This window comes from Nomascus leucogenys, chromosome 14 (assembly GCF_006542625.1).
Source record: "Nomascus leucogenys isolate Asia chromosome 14, Asia_NLE_v1, whole genome shotgun sequence".
Taxonomy (NCBI): domain Eukaryota; kingdom Metazoa; phylum Chordata; class Mammalia; order Primates; family Hylobatidae; genus Nomascus; species Nomascus leucogenys.
The window spans coordinates 69,386,815-69,399,833 of NC_044394.1; positions in this window are offsets into that span (position 1 = coordinate 69,386,815).

Genomic DNA, 13,019 nt, shown 5'->3' on the forward strand with positions numbered 1-13,019 from the left:
TCTGAAGCCCACGGGTGGGGCCTGGGGTAAGGAAACAATCTTTCTATCTGGGTGACCTCAGACAAGCACAATCCAGCAAGGAGTCCTCGGAAACCACCTCCCGCTGCCTACTATCTGCCTTCCTTTGACCAACTCTGCTCACTCTGCAGACTCAGCTTAAATATCCCTCCTCTGAAACTCCCTCTGCAGTGCTCCCCAGGTATTCTGGACATCAAGCCACTGGGCCACCTGCATCTACACCCCCATGGGAACACTTCTCAGGCACACCTGATAGCAAAAGTGGATTTGGATCCATGGGCAACCTGGCCTGCTTCCAGACAACTAGGCCTCTCCAAGGTTGTGCCCAGGCATAGTCCTCCCAGAGCATTCAGTTTTGTTTTGTTTTGTTTAGGTCAAATTTATAGTGAAATGCACAAATCATGTGTACATTTAAATCAGTTTTGACAGATGCAACACCCATGTAACCCGCATCCCTACCAAGATATAAAACACACCAGAAAGTTCCCGCGCCATCATGTGCCTCCTCCACCACAATGTTAGCACCTCTAGCCAGGGACCGTGTCAACGTGTCATCCTTGCAACCCCAGCACCCTGCATAGCACCCAGCAGGTAATAGGCACTCAAAAAATTTTTTACTGAATGCATTAACAGATTAGACAGCAAAACCCCCACATTCTAATATTGCCCAGATTCTGTTGCCTTGGGATAATCCCTTAAGACTTCCTAGCCACAGATTCCTCATCTGTGAAACAAGAACAGAAGCCCCAGTCCTCCTACCTTGGAAGGTTGTGAGGATTCAATGAGAGGCTGCTTTTTTTCTTTTTTCTTTTTTTTTAAGAGACAGGGTCTCGCTCTGTCACCTAGGCTCTGGAGTGCAGTGGCATGATCATAGCTCACTGCAGCCTTGAACTCCTGAGCTCAAGTGATCCTCCTGCCTCGGCCTCCCAAAGTGCTGGGATTACAGGAGTGAACCACTGTGCCCAGCCAGGAGGATCTGCAAAAAGAATGAAGGCCTGGACAATGCAAGGTACCATTGCCATTATTAATAAACTCCTACTTCTAGAATGAACATCTGGCTGAAGAAACCCAGGAGAGAGAAGCACTGGACACTGGCTTCTGGGCTTGGCTGCTTGGGCTCTGGCCAAGGTCTGGGGATGTCCAGAACAATCAGCTTTCTGCTTCTGTGTCCATAAACTCGGGGTATGGACTCATTTCCAGTGCTGAGAAGTTCTGAAATTGCAAAAGATTCTTCCTAGCAAGTTCCCGACCTGTCTTCTAACTACCCTGCCATGTGGCCCTCTCTGGGCCTCAGTTTCCCATCTGTGAATGAAAGCACTAGACTCGAAGGGTCCCTTCTGGCTCCTCTAACTCCAACCCAGAGGCACAGCTCAGGCTGAGCAGTTGCATTTCCTCCTCACGGGGGACTGACAGGGATCTTTTGCAATGCTTAATTCCAACATCAAAATTCCCCCAAATATTCCTTTTTTTTTTCTTTTTTCTTTTTTTGAGACAGAGTCTCACTCTTGTTGCCCAAGCTGGAGTGCAATGGCACAATCTCAGCTCACTGCAACCTTCCCCTCCCCGGTTCAAGTGATTCTCCTGCCTCAGCCTCCCGAATAGCTGGGACTACAGGTGCAGGCCACTATGCCAGCTAATTTTTTTGTATTTTTAGTACAGACAGGGTTTCATCATTTTGGCCAGGCTAGTCTCGAACTCCTGACCTCAGGTGATCTGCCTGCCTCATCTCCCAAAGTGTTGGGATTACAGGTGTGAGCCCACCTCACCAGCCCCAAATATTCATTTGAAGACATTGATTCAGGATGCTTCTAGCCATTAAATTTGATTTGCAAATGAATTTTTCTGGATCACTTCACAGGCCCTGGGGAATGGCCAGGGGTCTGGGTGACCATATTTTCCGAATAAAGCTCAAAACCAAAACTGGTTTTGCCTTTTCTTGAATCACTGCTAGGTGCTCAGGGGCAACCAGAACAGTGACATGCTGGAATTCCTTGTGACTTCTTGGGAAAGTGGGACTCTCCAGTACAGCATGAGTGGTCTGGGGAGGGCACCAGGTGCCTGGGATGGGGGGACTAGTCCCCCAGAAGACAGGTTTACCCCTGTACAGCCAGCGTCACACTGGGTACTCAACACCATAACAGCTAACACTATTGCGTGCTGCCACTATATGCCAGGTGCTATCCTTGATATGATTTTCTCATTTAATCCTCGCATTTACTCTCTAACATGGATCCTCTTATTATCCTCCTTTGACAGATGAGGAAACAGAGATAAAGAGAGATAAAGTAGGTCAAAATCACTTGTTCTAGGTCCCACTTAGTAAGCGGCAGAGGATAGGTGGGAGCCGTGTAGTGGGAGTCCATGCCCTCCCCACTATCACCGCATGCTAGTGCCAGCTGTGAGTCCTTTCGCATGCAAACAGCTATCTCAGCTCTCTTTTTTTTTTTTTTCTTTTTGAGACAGAGTCTGGCTCTGTTGCCCAGGCTGGAGTGCAGTGGCACCATCTCGGCTCACTGCAAACTCTGCCTCCTGAGTTCAAGCAATTCTCCTGCCTCAGCCTCCCGAGTAGCTGGGATTACAGGCACATGCCACCACGCCCGGGTAATTTTTTGTATTTTTAGTAGAGATGGGGTTTCGACATGTTGGCCAGGCTGGTCTTGAACCCCTGACCTCAGGTGATCTGCCTGCCTCAGCCTCCCAAAATGCTAGGATTACAGGCGTGAGCCACTGCGCCCGGCCATACCCTCCCTTTTAAGGTGAGGCTCTTGAAGGCCCAGACCTTTTCTCCAGTGCTTTGAGGTCTGATCCTGATGATAATAACACCTCACTCATATCCTGGACTTCACAGTTTACAAAACACCCCTCCTCCTCACCCCCTCCCAAACTCGTTCAATTTTTGTCGTTAAAGCAGAGTTGTAGGCCAGGGTGGACCATAGGTTTTCTTGGTCACGAAAGACTTCCTCCCTCCCTGGGCTCCCCTCTGTAGTGGTGCCAAATAAAAATTTGATCAGTCAAGCCTGTAAGGTAACCAGCGCTAATGTGCAAAGCCAGTCCTGGGCAGGCCTGTTCATTATTTTGAAACACTACTGATTGCACACTCTTACACCGAAAGGGCCCAGGACCCTCGTCGGGCCAGCCTTGCCTGCCAGGCCTGGGCTGTGTCTCCCAGCCCAAATTCTCACAAGAGGGCCGACTCCGGCCAGAGCGCGCCCCTCTTTGTGCCTCGGTTTGCCCACCTAGAGGTCAGTCCCGCAGGCGTGGCGGGTACATCTCAGGGTCGGCAGAAAGTGCCACCGGGAGCCCAGCCGGAGTTGCGGGCCTCGCGCGGGGCCCACTGTCCAGATCCAGGGCTCATGAGAAAAACGAGAACGCAGGAGAGCTGCACGCCAGGCCGCGTGTGAGGCCCCAACCAGGCCCCAGCCTGAGCCCTAAACCCCTACGAACTACAAATCCCAGCAGGCAGTGGGCCGCGGGGCGGGGTCTCGGAAGCTGCGGCCTGTGGTGCCTTTGCTGAGCCCAGGTCCGGAGGGCCCTCGGGGACGGGAGCACCACAACAGACCCCCGGACACACTTACACACACAGTCTCTCACGCACACAGTCACACACACACACTCACACACGCACGCTCGCGCGCGACGGGAGCACCACAAGACCCCCGGACACACACACACACACACGCGCGCGCGCGTTCTGGCCGCTCCCCTACAAACTACAAATCCCGGCAGGCAGCGGGCCGTTGGGCGGGGCCTTGGGTGCTGATCCGGACGCAAAGATCGCACCAGCGAGGGTGGGATCCCGGTGGCTAGGTGGGGGCTCCCCTACTGGGGAGGAGATGGCCTTCTCTCCTTGCAAACCCAGCTCCCCACCCCTGCACGCGCCGCTCTGCCCTGGAGTCGCTGGTCCGAGCCCTCCTCTGCGAACCTGAGCCCCGCCCTGCCCTCCCTACAAGGTTGGGGCCGTGGGAGATGGAGATGGAGATGGTGGGTGGGGGGTTGGGCCCACAGCCTGGTAAGGACGCAGAGTGGCCTCCTGAACCCTTCCTCCATCGCCTAGAGCAAACTCCCATTCCTAGAGGAAGGAGCAGCCCAGACTCTGAGACTGGACTAGGTCTGTTAGGGTCCCTGTGTAGCCTGCAGGACTCATGGTGAAGCCCAGGGAAGGCCTGGGTCCTCCAGGTCAGGGATGTAGGTCCCAGGGTGTTCAGGCAGCGGTATCTGACCATCGTCAGCACCCTGCGCCCAGGCATCAATTTTACATGGCAGAGTCAAGGTGAGGTTAGGAGGCTGCCAGGAGGTAATAACCAGGGCGCTCGCATTCAGCATCCTCTCTCTCAAAGCACTCTCCTCACACCTCAAGGTCAAATGTCAGAACTCTTGTCCTAACTTCCCAGGTTGCCCAAGGAGCTTCTGAGGCGCTACAGAAGGGACTTACCCAGACCCTTCAGTGCAAGCCAGGAACGCAGGGTCCGGCCTGCTCGGTAGGATGAGCTGTGCTGAGGCCCTACTTCATCCACCCTTCCGGGCCAGGGCAGCCTCTTTCCAGAGGCCTCTTCTCAGCTGATTTCTGGCTCCCAAGCGGGAGACTCAGGTTACACCTGTATCGGGAGCAGTGACACTACAGTGGCCAGCTACACATTGGACTTTCTGTCTCCAACTCCATTTTCAGCTTTTACACTTCCTGATCTGGGCATATACTGCTACATCCTGGATCATCAAGGAAGGAGGAAAATACCTAGTCAATGAAGGTTTAGACATGACCTTGTATGTCAGTGAGATTTCATTCTTGTGTGGTTAGTTCGAGGCGAGCTACTTCTAGAAATATTTCATTTGATCTCTAAACACGTAGAAACAGCTCCAAAAGGGATATTCAAAGTAGATTGCTCAGATTCTCTTGATAGCAGATGTGGGGTTCATATTAACTGGTCACGTGGTCTCTAAGCATGCCCATTTCTGCCTGGGAAGTTAAAGGTTTGGTTTTCTGAGTGTTTCTGTTAAAACAATCAGCCTTTTGTTGAGTAGCCCTTCTGCCCCTAGAGAGGAGAGATAGGTACCATAGAAACTTGGAGACAGCTATTGACTCAGTCCCTGGACTCTTTAATAAGAGCCCATTCTCTTTTTTTTTTCCCCATGACGGAGTCTCGCTCTGTCTCCCAGGCTGGAGTGCAGTGGCGCAGTCTCGATCCACTGCAACCTCTGCCTCCCGGGCTTAAGGGGTTCTCCTGCCTCAGCCTGCCTCAGCCTCCCTCAGCCTCAGTAGCTGGGATTATGGGATTACAGGCGCACACTACCATGCCTGGCTAATTTCTGTATTTTTAGTAGAGATGGGGTTTCACCATATTGGCCAGGCTGGTCTCGAACTCCTGACCTCAGGTGATCAGCCCACCTCGGCCTCCCAAAGTGCTGGGATTACAGGAGTGAGCCACCACGCCTGGACTGAGCCCCTTCTCTTATTATTAGAAATCTTATTATCAGAATGTGAGCTTCTGCATTCCAGGGCTTAGTACCAGACCCCCAGGTCAGTAATGACCCTTGGGACACGCAGTGTGCCAAAAGCCGTTTAATGCCAATTCCTGCTCCCTGAAGATCCAACCAGCAATCAGCAGGGTGCAGTTAAAGTCACAGAACAGTGTTGTTAGGTCATTACAGGGAATGTGGCTAAGGAAGGGCAAAGTCCAGCAAAACTTGTCTTAACTTCCCACGTTCTTTCGCTCTACGGGCCTTGCCTTCATTTATCTTCTTGATAACTAAAGCCTGGGTCGGTGGTCCTCCAGGCCACGCCCCTTCCACCGTCAGCCTCCGGGCCCAGGAAATGAGCGACAGGCTGCCATGCCCCTCCTCACCACCAGGAGTCGCCCTCTCCCGTGGAACGACTGCTTAGGTCCCCACAGTGGTCCGGGGCGGGGTGAGGGGACTGTGGCTTTGGCTCTGTGTACATCATACGGCCTTGGCCAGCATCCATTCTTCTCTGGCCTCGGCTTTTCTGTTGGCAAAAGGGAGGGAGGGTGATCTCAGGGCCCTCCAGGCCCATCAAGGAAGGAGGTGGGGTTGGAGACGTTGGGGGGTTGGAGACGTCGGGGAGCCACTGTGTCCAGTCTCTCCTAATGGGGAGGGTAGAAGACCGGCTGGGAACAGGAGAAGCTTGGCTCCCAGGCTCTGTGCTGAAGAAGGAAGCCTAAGCAGGGCCATGTTACATTTGGTGGAAGAGGGAGAGGGTAGGGGAGGAACAGACGCCGGCCGCTCCCGCTAAGGAAGGCAAATAGAGGAAAGGACCCAGTGGGGTGGGGAAGGTCGGCCAGAGGTATCCAGAGAACCAGAGAAGGTCAGTGTGAGGGAGCCCTTGGTGATCCATCTGCACTGGGGGAAAAGGTTTTCAGCAGGTAAACACAGCCGGGACCTCAGGGGATTGTGCCTCAGCCTAGGCCTGGTAGTCGAAGACATAAGGACAGGAAATGGGCAAGACACGGGCCTTTCAGAGAAGAAAGACCAAAGATGTTTGCAGAGAGGCAGGCTTTGCGCAACCTGTAAAGAATGAGTAAGATTTGAATAGCAGCTACAACAAATATTGATTGAGAGCCTGCTGTGTGCCAGGCTGTGGGCCGGGCACTTGGAATTTGGCCGTGAACCTAGCAGACACAGTGACTGCCCATTTACATAGTGTGTAGTCCAGTGTGGGAGTTAACAGTCTAGCTGTGAAATAAACCTGTAGGTTTAATTATGGTGGGAGCTCAGAGAGCAGGGTAGGAGACTGCCCTGGTCTGGGACCTCCGCTGCTGAGGAAGGGTCACCTAAGCTGGGGCCTGCAGGAGGAGGGAGGAAAGGGGCCAGGATGTTCCAGAGGAGGAATAGCAAGTGTACACTCCAGATAAGAAGGGCCTGGTGGAGATTAGAAAGGGTGGAAAGAAGCCATGTCACACTGTGTTTGCAACCACTCTCCCCCACACCCAGCCTCACCCGGGTATCCTGTGTACTTGGTCACCTCCTGGGCTTTCTTGGGGGCAGAATCTGGGCAGTGGGGGAATGGATCAGGCTGAAAGACAGCTAAAGAGACTGTGGCTGAGTGCAGGATAAAGAGCCAAGGTGGAGGGGAGAGGGCTGGGCTCTGAGAGATGGGGACATCTGTGAAGAGGATATTGCCATTTTGGGGGTAACATTTTTTGAAGTGTGATATACATATAGAAGAGTCCTTTCTTTCTTTCTTTCTTTCTTTCTTTCTTTCTTTCTTTCTTTCTTTCTGTCTTTCTTTCCTTCTTTCCTTCTTTCTTTTTTTTTTTCTTTTTACTGTTTTGCTGCATATTAAGAATGCCCTCTTGGCCGAGTGCAGTGGCTCACATCTGTGATCCCAACACTTTGGGAGGCTGAGGCAGGTGGATTGCTTGAGCCCAGAAGTTCAAGACTAGCCTGGACAACATAGTGAGACCCCATATCTGTTTTTAAATTTAAAAAATTAAAAAGAATGCTCTCTCTCTTTGTCATATTCTGTAAAGATTGAGTAAATATCTAGAAATTCCACTAAAATTTCCTTAAGTCAACAGGACACAGACTGGTCTGCCTGGGCCTCAGTCACATTGGAAGAGCAGAGAGAGAAGGTGAGTGTGAGGGAGTCCCTGGGAAACAATGGAGGGACTGGGGATGGGGAGGTAGGAGGGGCCTGATCTTTCCAGGCATCAAGAAGCATTTGGTTTCTGTTCAAGGAGCCATGAGGAGTCACTGAAGGGTTTTAGGCAGAGCCGTGACACTACCAGAGATACTATGAGCAAAGGTTCCAGAACAGGGCAGGGCAGGGCAGGGCAGGACAGGTGAGTGGGACAGAGGCACACCACCTGGGTGAGACAGAGGGAAGAGGGTGCTGCTGGCTGGGACACTGTACCCTAGAGGCTGGGGAAAACCGACCTCAACTTTCATCCCCCAGCCTAACCCTAGGAGAACCTGAGAAGAACTAGTGGAATGCCTTCCGGAAAAACAGAGACAAACTACACACCAGACTTTTGTTTGTTTGTTTTGTTTTGTTTTGTTTTGAGATGGTGTTTCACTCTTGTCACCCAGGCTGGAGTGCAATGGCACGATCTCGGCTCACTGCAACCTCCGCCTCCCAGGTTCAAGCAGTTCTCCTGCCTCAGCCTCCCTAGTAGCTAGGATTACAGGCACGTGCCACCACATCTGGCTAATTTTTGTATTTTTAGCAGAGACAGGGTTTCGCCATGTTGGTCAGGCTGGTCTCAAACTCCTGACCTCAGGTAATCCGCCTGCCTTGGCCTCCCAAAATGCTGGGACTACAGGCGTGAGCCCCTGCACCCAGCCTGTTTTTTTTGAGACGAAGTCTTACTCTGCTCACTCTGTCGCCCAGGCTGGAGTGCAATGGCACAATCTCGGCTCACTGCAACCCCTACCTCCCAGGTTCAAGTGATGCTCCTGTCTCAGCCTCCCATGTAACTGGGATTATAGGCGTGTGCTACCACGCCTGGTTAATTTTTTGTATTTTTAGTAGAGATGGGGTTTTACCATGTTGGCCGGGCTGGTCTCGAACTCCTGACCTCAACAGATCCACCCGCCTTGACCTCCCAAAGTGCTGGGGTTAGAGGTGTGAGCCACTGCACCTGGCCAACAAACTACACACCAGACTTTCTACCCACTGCCAGGGGAGACAGAGGGATGGTCTCTCACAAAGCTCTGAAACTGTGGCAAGAAATGATTGTGCACCAGGGAGGGATGGGGCAGAGGCCTCTCCTAGGGAGCCATCTGTCCCTCGCTCTGTCAGCCCTTCATCACCTATCACAGCTGTCCCGAGTCAGCTGAGTCAGCAGACCTGTGACAGCAGCAGGCGAGGGAGGAAGAGGGGCCTCTGCTAGCTTGTGTGAGGCCAGCCCCATCATCCATTGGCCCATGACAGCCCCTTCCCTCCCTACTGCAAACTGCTGTCCCCCGGCATTGCCCCTGGCTTTAACTTGAACCCAACCACAGAGTTCCGTTGGCTGTAGGCCCTTCCACCAGGAACGTCTTGGGCCTCTAACCTGAGCACCTGCTCTGGCAAAAATGTCCTGAGGACTCAAGGCCCCTTACCCTCGTGGAGCCTTCTTCTCCACATGCAGCTCCCTGCCCTGTCCCCCTGTTTCCAGGCTGGTCTTGAACTTCTGAGCTCCGCAGCTCCTGTCCCCCTATTTCCTCAGGGACAGACCTCTCCCCACGCACTTGGCCCTAACCTCATGTTCAGAAAGTTCTTTCCTTTCTACCCCACCTAAACTTCACTTGCCTTTGTGGGTTCCCACTCTGCTGGGAGAGGAATCCTTGTGTCATCAGTACCTCTCTTCCACTCCCCTCAAGAAGGGAAACCTGGCTTTCCCGTGGTGGCCCCCACATAACCTCCTGTTGGCCTGGCCTCCTGCTCCCTGGCCCTGCCTTCCCCTAGTGCCTCTGTCTTCCTGCTCTTCCTTATATTTGAAGTCCAGGTCACATCTCCCTCCCTCTTTCCTTTCCTCCCTTCTTTTTCTTTCTTTCTATCTATATCGATTGATTTGTTTTACTTATAAAAATAATTAATGGGCCGGGCACTGTGGCTCACGCCTGTAATCCCAGCACTTTGGGAGGCCGAGGTGGGCGGATCACGAGGTCAGGAGATCGAGACCATCCTGGCTAACACGGTGAAACCCCGTCTCTACTAAAAATACAAAAAAATTAGCCGGGCGTGGTGGCAGCGCCTGTAGTCCCAGCTACTCAGGAGGCCGAGGCAGGAGAATGGCGTGAACCCGGAAGGCGGAGCTTGCAGTGAGCCGAGATCACGCCACTGCGCTCCAGCCTGGGCGACAAAGCAAGACTCTGTATCAAAAAAAAAAAAAAAAAAAATTAATGGTTGGGCACAGTAGGTCTCACCTGTAATCCCAACACTGGGAGGCTGAGGCAGGAGGATCACTTGAAGCCAGGAGTTTCAGACCATCCTGGGCCACATAGCAAGGCCTCGTCTACAAAAAATGTTTAAAAATTAGCTGGGCCTGGTGGTGCGAGCATATAGTCCTAGCTACTTGGGAGGTTGAGGCTGGAGGATCACTTGAGTCCTAACCTAAACCTGAGGCATGAGTTTGAGGCTGCAGTGGTCTATGGTCGTGCCACTGCACTCTAGCCTGGGTGACAGGGTGAGATGCTGTCTCTAAAAATAAATAGTCCTGGCCGGGCACGATGGCTTACGCCTGTAATCCTAGCACTTTGGGAGGCTGAGGCAGGTGGATCACAAGGTGAGGAGTTTGAGACCAGCCCGGCCAACACAGTGAAACCCCGTCTGTACTAAAAATACAAAAATTAGCCAGGCATGGTGATGCGCGCCTGTAGTCCCAGCTACTCGGGAGGCTGAAAAAGGAGAATGGCTTGAACCCGGGAGGCGGAGGTTGCAGCGAACCGAGATCGTGCCACTGCACTCCAGCCTGGGTGACAGAGCGAGACTCCATCTCAAAATAAATAAATAAATAAATAGTCCCAAGACTATACAAGTATAACGCTATGACACTAGTTCTATCTGGTTCCACCTTCCCAGGAGACACCCATACCTGGGTTCACTGTTTGAGTTTCTTGGCATCCATTTGGTGAACCCACTGACTCTGAGGTTTCATCCCCAGATTAAAGTTCTTTTCTTTTCTTTTTTTTTTTTTTGAGACTGTGTTTCACTCTTACTGCCCAGGTTTGAGAGCAATGGCGCGATCTCGGCTCACGGCAACCTCCGCCTCCCGGGTTCAAGCTATTCTTCTGCCTCAGCCTTCTGAGGGCTGGGATTACAGGTACTCGCCACAATGCCCGGCTAATTTTTTTGTATTTTTTTAGTAGAGACAGGGTTTCACCATGTTGGCCAGGCTGGTCTCAAACTCCTGACCTTGTGATCCACCCACTTCAGCCTCCCAAAGTGTTGGGATTACAAGCGTGAGCCACCACGCCCGGCCAGATTAAAGTTCTTAACTGAAAGTAAGAGAAACAGACTCTAGCTAGTTTAAGCTGGAAAATAGTTTATTAAAACTATTCTGTAGCTCATAGCATCTCCAGCAGGGCCAGAGAGTTAGCCAGGAATAATGTCCCAAAGGTCACAGCCAAGCCAGCCTGGCAGAGCCACCCTGGACACTGATACCACTGTTTGCCAATGCCACTGATTTGGGCCCTGGATGGTAGCACTAAGGGCTTACCCCCCTAAGCCTCTGGAAACAGGATTTGGCTGTCACCACCTTCCCAGGGTGCATTCGTCTTGGTGCCTGATGCAGGTTCAGAGTCTGGCACGGGGCCTCTGGCTGGCAGAGCCTGCACCTCAGCAGCAAGGGGAGGCTGGGAAGGCCTCACCTGGCTTCTGCAATTGGAAATGAGGATTCATGAGGTGGAGAACTCCCCAAACGTAGGGCATGTTTAGCAGCCAAAAAGGATGGCAGATGTCCCCTTCTGTTCTTGGTGAGCCCAGCCACCCACATCTCCGCGGCTCTTCCTCCACGTGCTGTGCTCTCCCACCTCTGAGACCTCTGACCTCAGCCTGCTTACCTGTCCCGCTGCAGGTCCTCAGAGCCACCTCCATCCTCCTCCTTGCAGTGAATCCCACTCCACTCACACCACAGGTCCCGGCTACACTTCGCCATCTTCTCTGTCTGCTGGCAAGAATGACCTCGGGTATTTCTTCATATGTAGGTTTTCGTCCACGGTTCCAGGCTCATGACTCCCACAGCCCTGTTTAGAGCCTTTGGTTATGATGTTGGCTGTGTTAGGCCTCAGGAGCGGGCCTTGGGAAACAGAATCTCTCTGGCCTTTTCCTGTCCTCCTTTCACCCGCCCAAGGCCGGACTCTAATCTTCCTCCACCTTTCTGATTGTGGGACCCTAATTCCAGAGAGGGTCCTGCCCCATACTCTGGGGGAAGGAATGCTGTGGTTATGAATCTTCTATAAAAACCTAAGAGGCCTGGTTCAGAGAGCTTCTCCATAGCTGACCATGTGGAGGCTCCTAGAGTGTGGTGTGCCCAGGGAGGGCATGGAGCCTCCACACCCTTTCTCACTATTTCTGCCCTACACATCTCTTCATCTGTATCCTTTGCAATATCCTTCATAATAAACCAGTAAACACAAGTAAGTGTTTCACTGAGCTCTGTGAGCTGCTGCTCCAGCAAATTAATCAAACCCAAAGAGGAGGTTGTGGGAACCCCAGCTTGAAGCCAGTTGGTTAGAAGTTCTGGAGGCCCAGACTTGGGCCTGGTATCTGGGGTGGCAGGGCAGGCGTCTTGGGGACTGAGCCCTCAACGTGTAGGATCTGACTCTGTCTCCAGTTAGGTAGTGTTGGAATTGGATTGGAGGACACCCCGCTGTGTCCGCTGCAGAACTGATTGCTCACTGGGTGGTGGGGAGAACTGCCCACCCTGCCACCACGTTTGGTCACAGAAGTCTGCTATGTATTGACTGTTGTTGTGTGAGAGCAGGGGAAAAATCCATTTGAGTTTTATCTAAACACCACTGTGTGTTTTCTGAGGGTGGATTTAGACTACCTTGGGCCCATGGCCTGTTCTCAGTAGCTGAGACCTGAAAAATTTGGACAGTCACTTTGTGCTACGGAAGGACCATAAAACAGGCACTCAGGTGCTACTGGACAATGGGGCATTATACCTTCAAAATGTGAGTTTCTAGTAAGTCCGCTTCCAGGAATTCATCCCCAGGGAATATCTATGGTGTGCACAGAGCAATTCCATGCCAAAGATGGATAAAGAAGATGTCCCAATCTGCCTGTGTGACAACACGTGGCCACTGAGGCAGGCCTCTTTCCTTCCCCTTCTCCCAGATCTGCCCAGGCCAGTGCCCCCACCCAGATGGCATGGACTCTGCCCTCTGCCTGGGGCCCTTTCACTCACCCAGGCCTTGGCATTTGCCTATGCAAAGCCCTAAGCAGAGCAGGGAGGTGGCTGGAGTGAGGGCAGCATGGACTGGGAAACTCGCTCAGCCTGAGGTTTACAGCGGGGTGGTGTCCAGAACCTCCTACTGACCCTGATTCCAAACGAGGTCCC